This window comes from Phoxinus phoxinus (assembly GCF_949152265.1).
Source record: "Phoxinus phoxinus genome assembly, chromosome: 3".
Lineage (NCBI taxonomy): Eukaryota > Metazoa > Chordata > Actinopteri > Cypriniformes > Leuciscidae > Phoxinus > Phoxinus phoxinus.
The window spans coordinates 43,230,148-43,239,484 of NC_136878.1; the positions used below are offsets into that span (position 1 = coordinate 43,230,148).

The 9,337-nt window shown below is 37.6% G+C and overlaps 1 pseudogene across 1 annotated transcript; it reads left to right on the forward strand.

The window, feature by feature from the left end:
* Positions 1-954, forward strand: LOC306995626 (putative nuclease HARBI1; annotated as a pseudogene). The gene has a single exon. The product of its transcript is annotated as a putative nuclease HARBI1 (transcript).
* The last annotated feature ends 8,383 nt before the right edge of the window (positions 955-9,337 follow it).

Here is a 9,337-nt window from a genome sequence, read left to right on the forward strand (position 1 = left end):
ATGGCGGGTATTGTTCATCGTTACCGTAGGAGAAGGTACCGTCAAAGGGTGCACTCGGAGCGTGCCAAACCACTTGAGTAATACTCATCAGAAGAACTGTATGCACGTGTTCGCTTTGGGAGAGATGACATTAAGTACATTGCAGATCTTGTCAGGCCAACACCAAACCCAAAGGAGTCATGCTTTATCCATGGAGGAACAGTGTTTAATCGCTCTGCGCTTTTACGCATGTGGGACTTTCTACCAAGTAATTGGTGACAATATGGGAGTGAGAAAAGCAACCGTGAGTAATGTGGTGAAGGCTATGACAGTAGCACTGGGCAGTCTGATCAATCAATTTGTTTCCTTTTCCAAGGATGACCAGACAGCTTAGACTAAGCACAAGTTTTTTCAAATGGGGAACATGCCTAGCACTATTGGTGCTATTGATTGTACTCGCGTGCATATCCAAGCACCTTGTGAAAGGGAGTGGGAGTATGTCAATCGAAAGGGGAGGCACAGCATCAACATCCAACTTGTGGGCAACGCCGACTTCATAATAACCAACTGTGTTGTGAAATGGCCAGGGTCTGTTCATGATGCACGTATTCTAAGAGAGAGTGCACAATACAGAGCTTCAATCCCATCCGACCAAATGGCATAGTATTGGGAGACAGCGTGTATCCTATATGGCTAATGACCCCTTTTCCAGTTGCAAACACACCTGAGCAGGCACGCTTCAACTCCTCACATTGCAAAACAATATGTGCCATTGAGCGCTTAAATGGAGTCCTGAAGAGACGGTTTGCTCGTCTTAATCACTTGCGAGTACAAGTACAACCCAAGGTGGCATGCAACATAATCCTTGCCTGTATTGTTTTGCATAACATCGCCACCAGGCGTCATGTCCCTCTTGATGACAATTTTGATGGACCTGAGCCTGATGTAGAACCAGAACAGTTCTTACAGAAATGAACAGAAATGTTCTTTACACACTGGACATGCAATTAGAGATGCAATTGTGAGAAATTACTTTTAACTAGGCTACTGAATGACTGAGTATATTTGTTGTTGTCATTGCCATTAATATACTTTGGAAATATAGAGCTGTGAGCAACAGTGATGTTTATTTGACAGCTGATAGCTGATTTTAGATTTTTTTGTTTTTGTTTACCAAATCTCATTAGATGTGACATGCTTCATAATGTAAATGCATGCTTCAAATATGAAGAAATGTATATATTATCAGTAAACATTAATTTTGTGATCATTCACTTAAAAAAAAAAAACTCTCTGGTTTTATTTGGTTTGAAAAATCACAACTGAATCCACCCTTCTGGTGGGATCAGGATAATCCTGTTTTTTTGGTTCAATTAGATCCCAAACAGAGTTCAAAGTTGTGAAAAACCCAAAGGGCAGGTTTGATCCAGATCAAATGTAAGATCGGATTACATGCTCTGATCTTAGTTCGGATTCCCTCTTTTGCTTTTGAAAAACCCATTTCCAAGATTTGATCCAATCCGAAATCCCACTGGATTACTTTTGAAAAACTGGGCCCTGGTGTACATAATCATAATTATTCAACACCCATTGCAAATCAGGTTTATTGGCAAAATTGACAGACTTTCAGCTGTTTGAAATGAACAAATCATACAAAAGTTATTGAAATAGCTCAACACAACAAATGTTTCCCCAAATTCAACTGAAAATTAAACTTTTAATGACTTCTGCAGTCTCAAAATGATTCAACCCGTTGAAGAGAATCCTAGCCTGGTTGACACCAGACCCTTCTCAGTTGTTACTGAGAGTGGGTCTGCATTCACAGCCCATTTCCAAAGGGGGCGTCACCAAAGGACTATGAATAAAATAAATATTAAAATGAATATTTTTATGGAGTAACCATTTTATAAAAGCAATAAGCGCCTTGAAGCCGTGTTTTACAGTGGATTTAGAACAGCTAAGTGGGTTTTAGAAACTAACAACACAACTACAATGTTATGTTATGACAAGGTTCTACATCAATGTTTTGAAAAGGGCCCTACACTGACAGCTATGATACAACTTGCTATGTTATCTTGACACAATAGTTTTAACACATGCTAGCTACACCTTTTAGAAGCTAAGATAACACGGATTAAAATGCTGAGCTAGAAGTCTAATTACACAAGTGTTACCTAGTCACTCAAGAACTACTGGTGAGTGATCAGGACTGCGTTTCCCAAAAGCAAAAGTTGATTGTACAACCATGCTCTCTAAGATCAACTTATCTCACGATGCTTTTGAGAATCACACCCCTGGACCATTATTTTAAAGTGAGTAATTAGTGTGTCATTTTATGACCACGTTGAGAGACAATTGCTCATATTTAGTGCCTGACAAGGAACTATCTTAGTCCTAAATTTGATAACTGATTCATTAATCTTGTTTCCATTTGAGTTAATAGTAGAAGTTGGCGTGTTAACGTACTCATTTGTCCTGCATTACTTTCTGTATAGTTGTCTATTAATAATGGGGAATTGTTCTAAAGTGTTACTGTTTTTGCTCATAAACTGGAATCCCCAATCACATAATGTATTATATATTTCCCTTTTGGGCTAATTTGCTACAAATAGATTTATCTGACCACCATGCGACCAGCATCATATGATGTTGTTTTGTTCTGTGGTGGACATTTTAAACACATTATTGTAAAAGTCTTCTCTTATCTTTCAATATTTTATCCTTATATGTGTCCAGTCAAATTCTGTAATTTTTTATTTTAAATAACTAGAATACTGCTTTCTATTTCCTTTCAGGGTATTTTTTATGCCATAACATCTGTGACCAAATTCTCTTTAGAAGTTTTGTTTTTGGGGTGTGTGTGCTATAAAATGTTTTCATGCTTGATTGTTAAAAAAAAAACGCATTATTTTTCACATATTTTACATTATTACAGCTCCCCTCCCCCAAGTCTGTCTGGAACGCGTCGTTTTTGATGAAGCCCCTCCTTCAGAAATACGAAATGTGCTGTGATTGGTTAGCTGGCCCAATGAGTTGTGATTGACAGCGCGTGTATGGGGAATGTCCCGCCCCTGTATACCCGCGAGCTCTACTCGGATGTAAATGTAGCCTGGGAAAACCCAGACCACTTCCGGCAAATTTAGATTTGCTCTGCAAGTGGGGCCCTGTCCCAAATGGCACACTCCGGACTTGTGGACTTCCTCAGAGTCCACACTTTGGTGACGTCATGTAGTGCAGACCTATAGGGCCCTTGGCGCGAGTCCACGAGGGCGCATTGAGAGGTATTTTTGGGACAGACTCGATCGCCACGCCGGAAATAGAAAGACGGTCCGGTTGTTGTTTAAATATTATATTTCTACATTTACATATGATTCAGTAAAGCCCTGACATTCGGTTATATTTATTTAATGAATCATAATGAATCATAATGTGATTGTAGCCTATTATTCAGTGCACTATTTATGTTTATATTAAATATAAATATATATTTATGTTTGAGACATCAACCACTGGTTGATGACCATATGTTTGTATAAACTGTAGGTAACAACTGGTCAAATGTACGCATAGGTCATAAAAACCATAATGATATTTACACTTAAATATTTTCTTCTCATGTTAACGTGAGCGAAAGCTCCTCCCAATCGTTGTCTGATTGGCCTTTCGCAAATTCGCAAGGATTTCTGGGTAGTTAAAGTGCGTGAAGCCTGCATCTATGCGGGCTTCGCGGAAGACCGCTTCAAGGGTACAAAGGGGGCGCTGCTGAGCACACTTCAGAGCGTTAAAATGATGAATGGGACGGCCTACGGACTCGTAGACTCAGCGAGCACGCGCAATTTAAGTCCACGAGACCGAAAGTCCGCATGAAGTGCGTCATTTGGGACAGGGCCTGGGTCTGGCAAAAGAGCCCATAGAAACCCATTTCCAATCCGTCGAAATCGTGGCACCAATCAGAAACGTTGGGGCGGGCTTTACACGATGACGACAGAGCAGAGACGGTGACGCAGATTTTGTACATTACAAAGATGGATGCCGCCGTGGAACATCACAACATCACTCGTTCGAATCAGATATCGCGTCTGTTTCAAGCGATTTAAAATGGTCATTTTCGTTAACACAAACAGAGAATTGCTGAGAGTCTCGAGATGTTTCTCCGTCGCTCTTGTTACGAACCCCTGGTTTACATATGCTCGTTTCGAAAGGGTTCAGCAACATAAAGGAGACGCAAGGCAAAGAGCAGTTTAATACATTTATTTTTCAGACTAATCGGTCTTTGTCAGACACGTGGGTTTGTTGTATGTGACGTCACCGCGCCGCCATTTTTGAGGTATCGCTACTGACTGTGAGCATTGAAGAGATTACAATAGTAGAGAAAACAAGTAAATAACTCGCAAAACTGGAGAAGCACAAGAAAACTGAGAAAAGGTCGTACTGCAATAAACTCGATAAATATGGCAGGTACCGTTATTTGGAGAAATTGTCATCCATTCAGAACATAGATCCATATATGAGCTGACTGCAGTGAGTTGGAGTGCTGATCGCGAATTGTTTTCCTCATCCTCATACTTGGACATTGTCAACTATCTTGTTTATGGTATAAGCGCATATACCAGTGAACAATTTAAAAACTATAAATCTCTTAAAGCCCACGGACATTTCATAAACGGCTGTGTACAGGATTTATTTACATTCCCACCGAAGAACACAGTAGTAATAGCAAAGATAGGTTTACTGTATTGATGATGATGATAATGTCATGTTAAGGATGTTTTAGTTTGAAAAAAGAATGAAAAACACAATTCTCCAACATCAGAATACCCCAGCATCGATACCTTACAAATGGCGGTTACGCCCATAATGCACTTCGTGTATCGCGAGTGTGACGTCACCTGACAAAGACCGATAAAGGACTGCACAAACTCACGTCTCTCAATCTCTCTCTCTTCACACTCAATACTCACATTTAACTGGCTGAGGCCGTAACACTCTGCATACGTCATGTCATTCATCGCTCTGATTGGTTTTAGATCTATCCGACGTCCATTGGTGACTAATGGAGCCTTTTATACATTGTCGAGTTTCTTTAGAAATAAATAATGGACAAATGGAGTCTTTGGACGCCTCAGATGTAAAGTTATTCGCTGTCAAAGTGACGCAAAAATGAATGGGAGTCAATGGAATGCTAACAGCAGGTGAAGTTCTGCTACAATGGCGGCGCCCGCGGAGGCTTCAGTTTCCGGCGGATGGATTACCCCCTTGGGGAAAACCCAGACCACTTCCGGCAAATTTAGATTTGCTCTGCAAGTGGGTCTGGCAAAGAGCCCATTGAAACCCATTTCCAATCCGCCGAAATCGCGGCACCAATCAGAAACGTTTTACACGATGACGACAGAGCAGAGACGGTGACGCAGATTTTGTACATTACAAAGATGGATGCCGCCGTGGAACATCACAACATCACTCGTTCGAATCAGCTATCGCGTCTGTTTCAAGCGATTTAAAATGGTCATTTTCGTTAACACAAACAGAGAATTACTGAGAGTCTCGAGATGTTTCTCCGTCGCTCTGCATACGTCATGTCATTCATCGCTCTGGTTGGTTTTAGATCTTTCCGACGTCCGTTGGTGACGCCCCTGTGGAAATGAATTGTCTATGGAGCTTTGCCAGACCCTTACTCAGTTACAACTGAGAGGGTCTGGGTTTTCCCAGGCTATCTTTCACCCGATTGCCGTTGAGAAATCTCAGATTTGATTGTAGGTTTTGCAAGTTCAACATAGGCCTACTTGAAGGTCATACTTGACCTTTTCAACGTAATTGCGTATTACGTGACATCACGAACGCGCATCACAGAACAGAGCAAGGCGAGCATTTGTGCTTATAAAACTTAAAAAAAAAAAAAAAAAAAAAAGACCTATCGTTTCGCTAGATAAGACCCTTATTCATCGTCTGGTGTCGTTTAAAGCCCTTTGAAGCTGCACTGAAACCGTTTGGGGCCCATTTACGTCCATTAGAAATGTTTTCATCAAAAACCTTAATTTCTTTTCGACTGAAGAAAGAAAGACATGGACATCTTGGAAGAGTAAATTATCAGCAAAAGTTTTTTTTAAAAGTGAACTAATCCTTTAAAACACCGTAGTCACAATGTCTTTATATCTTTCCTTAAGTGCAGATTATTGCTGTCAGTGGAGGGACAGAAAGCTCTCAGATTTCATTAAAAAGATCTCCACTTGTGTTCTTACGGGTTTGGAGACATGAGGATGAGTAATTAATGACAGAATGTTCATTTTAAAATGCCTTTAAAATGTCTTTCAATTTGTATATTTTGTTAATTTGCCTTGTCTATTTTGTATCTGTCACATGTAAATAGTGGCACAATCTTTTTTTCCATATAAAAAAAAGAAGAAAAAAATCAAATTATTTTCAAACAATCACTGTATGTATTTTGTGACCAATTCAGAGGGCAAGAAATACTTTAGTCTTATCTTGAAATCTCTGTTAACATGTTAAAACAAAAGCTGATTTATTGTCTTTTGTCTTTTTTTATCTCTCTTGTTGAAAAGCATCAATAAAATGATTTCAATCTCATATGGCAGAACAGATACATGTTGCTTGAAGTATAACGCTGACAAATTCACCAGTCAATACATCTTTTCCCTTTAATATCAAAATGGTGTGTAATGATTAATCATAGGAAATATAATCTCACAATAATAGTAATTTTATTAAAAAGGGAGTTTTATATTGATTATAGGATAAGCCTAACACAGCTATCAAAAAAAAGTAAGAGACTGAGTGACCTTGTGGAAATCTTGCATCAACAACGGGATTGCAACACTCTCCACTATAATATGATGAAGGTCTTCCCCGGGTACACTCAGATCAAGATTATCCATTCAGAAGGGGAATCACCAATTCTGTCATTATGCGCAATAACCATGTAGATGAATGTGCACAATGATCCAAAGATATCACTGACTTCCTGTACTGTTGCAATAAGCAAAATGAATATTTCTTCACAGAACCGAATTTTAAAATTTCAACAAGTCCTCTTATACTGTAAAAAAATATTTTTTTAAGTTTTAAAAGAAAATACTATTTCAGCCATTCTACATAATTTCACGTTTAATTAAATCTGCTATACTTGCTGTTTCTTTGTAATTGTGAAATTTCTAGCAATTTCTCAGTGAAATTTTTTTTTTTTTTAGTGTAGAAATTTTTTTAAAAATGGAAAGTTTTTGAAAAAGTGCAATGAAATTATTGCTGGACGTTCTTTAATATTGCTAACAACTTTAAGGCAGCAGTTACACATAAGTTCTCAATCTTCTGTGAGTGGTCAAATAACTCCACTGGACTGAGAGAGGAAAACCCAAAGCTTTGACTGACATTTGGATGGCATTTAGACAAAAAAAACTCCATCAGTAAAGTCTGGATTTTGCAACTAGATATGATCATTCTCATTACATCAGAGCTTTTAGGTATTTCACAGTGGGTGCTCTGAAGGAAATTTGTAATCATTAAAAGCAGTAGTCTGTGGATTCCACTTAGAAATTTCAGCATGATCTAGTTCTTGACAGATGGAAGCATTTTTGAAGCTACGAAAAGTGTATATACAGTTACTAGGAGCATCAAAACTATTGAGTGACAATTCTCGGAATAAATTGCACTCTGATCCATGGACCAAACCAGAAATGTGTTCCTTTTTTTTTTTTTTTTTGCATGAATTCATACTTTATTATTTTGTTGTTGCTTTCTTTTTTTTTCTTTTTCTTTTTTTCTTTTTTTTTTTAATACAGCAAACTGTATGCACAATATATTATAATACAGACATAATAGGTTTATATATAGTGCATAACCATTCACCCAGTTTTGTGAGTCCCTGGGTACATAAGGGGAGGGGGGATTATAGCACCACGTACAAAGTGTAACACGTAAAGACACGACAAGGTGACAGACAAACAACAAGGGGACAACACAACTGGCAAACACAAGAACGTATAATTATTATTGAATAGAATGATCTTGAGCAAATTATCCTAAAAAATAAAATAAAAAAGGGTATTTGAGGGGAAAAAAAAGGTTTAGAAATGTTATGCATGGGTGTCGATAGTGTATGCCTATGTGTATGAAGTGATAGCTGCAGGGACAAAAGAAAAAAAGAAAGAAAGAAGAAGAAAGAAAAAAAAGTATAAACTTATATAACGGAAAGGGGGGAGGTATGTGTCTGGAAATACTCGGCTTGTAGTTATATTTATGTGATATTAAGAAATGTCCAAGATGCCAAGAAATGGGGACCAGGTGTCTTCAAAGGCTGATATCTGCCTCCTCCTGTGTGCATTATGCCAACTGTGTTCCTTTTAATAATTCTTGCAGCATATCATTTCACTTTATCGTTAATATTGTAAAAACCTAACAGTCAAATTCACTAAATGAAACAAGTTCGGTTTACTCAAATATTAAGAACTCAATAAGATTATATTAAGCAGAATTGAAACTGAATGTGTTACATGCAGCAGATTTAGTTCCCAGCATGCTTTGTTCAAGTATTTTTGCTCAAGATGTAGTGGGAGATATGTTAATGGTTACTGTTCTGTAGAAATGAATAGGGTATTTTGAATTGTGGGGGGTTATACATTGTGGTGAAGAGCAGAGGTTGAGGATTGGTCGAAACACATTTAGACTATATGTTGCTTTATTTAAAAAGCAATGGCTGTGCACACTTCGGCTCAGTGATAACCTCTTTGCTTATTACACTATGCATGTGTGTGTGTGCTTGTGCTATTGCTAGCTGTTAGCAATAAGAGATTTGAGTTCTGATTTTAATGGTTTTATGCAATTTAATTAAATTTCAGCTACAGAAAGTATTTAAGTAGATTAATTAAATATTCTCTTTATGTGGACTCAAATGGAAAAATTAAGTTCTCAGTACTCATATATGTACGTTTTAAAATTTTAAATGGTTTAAGGCAATCGGTTTCCTTAAATGGTTTGAGTTACCTTTGGTTTTACAACAATGTTTCCCTTTAAATTATTCAATACGGGTAATATTATTTCACATAACTCTAATTAGTTTCTTCCCTCTTCAAGGAGACACATGAGCTTGTTCATCATAAATTTGGACAATTATGGAGGCAATCACACACTGTAAAAAAAAAAGTTGGTTTAACTTAAAAAAGCAAGTTACCTTGTTGCCTTAAAATTTTGAGGTCGTTGTTAGAAATTAGAAATTTGAGTCAATACAATGAAGAAGAATGGTTTAATAAGCAGAAACTCAAAATAGTGTTATCTTCACACACTAGTTATCGAAGTTGATTTGACAAAAGATAAAAAGTTGTGATAACAAATCATGAACATATTTTTT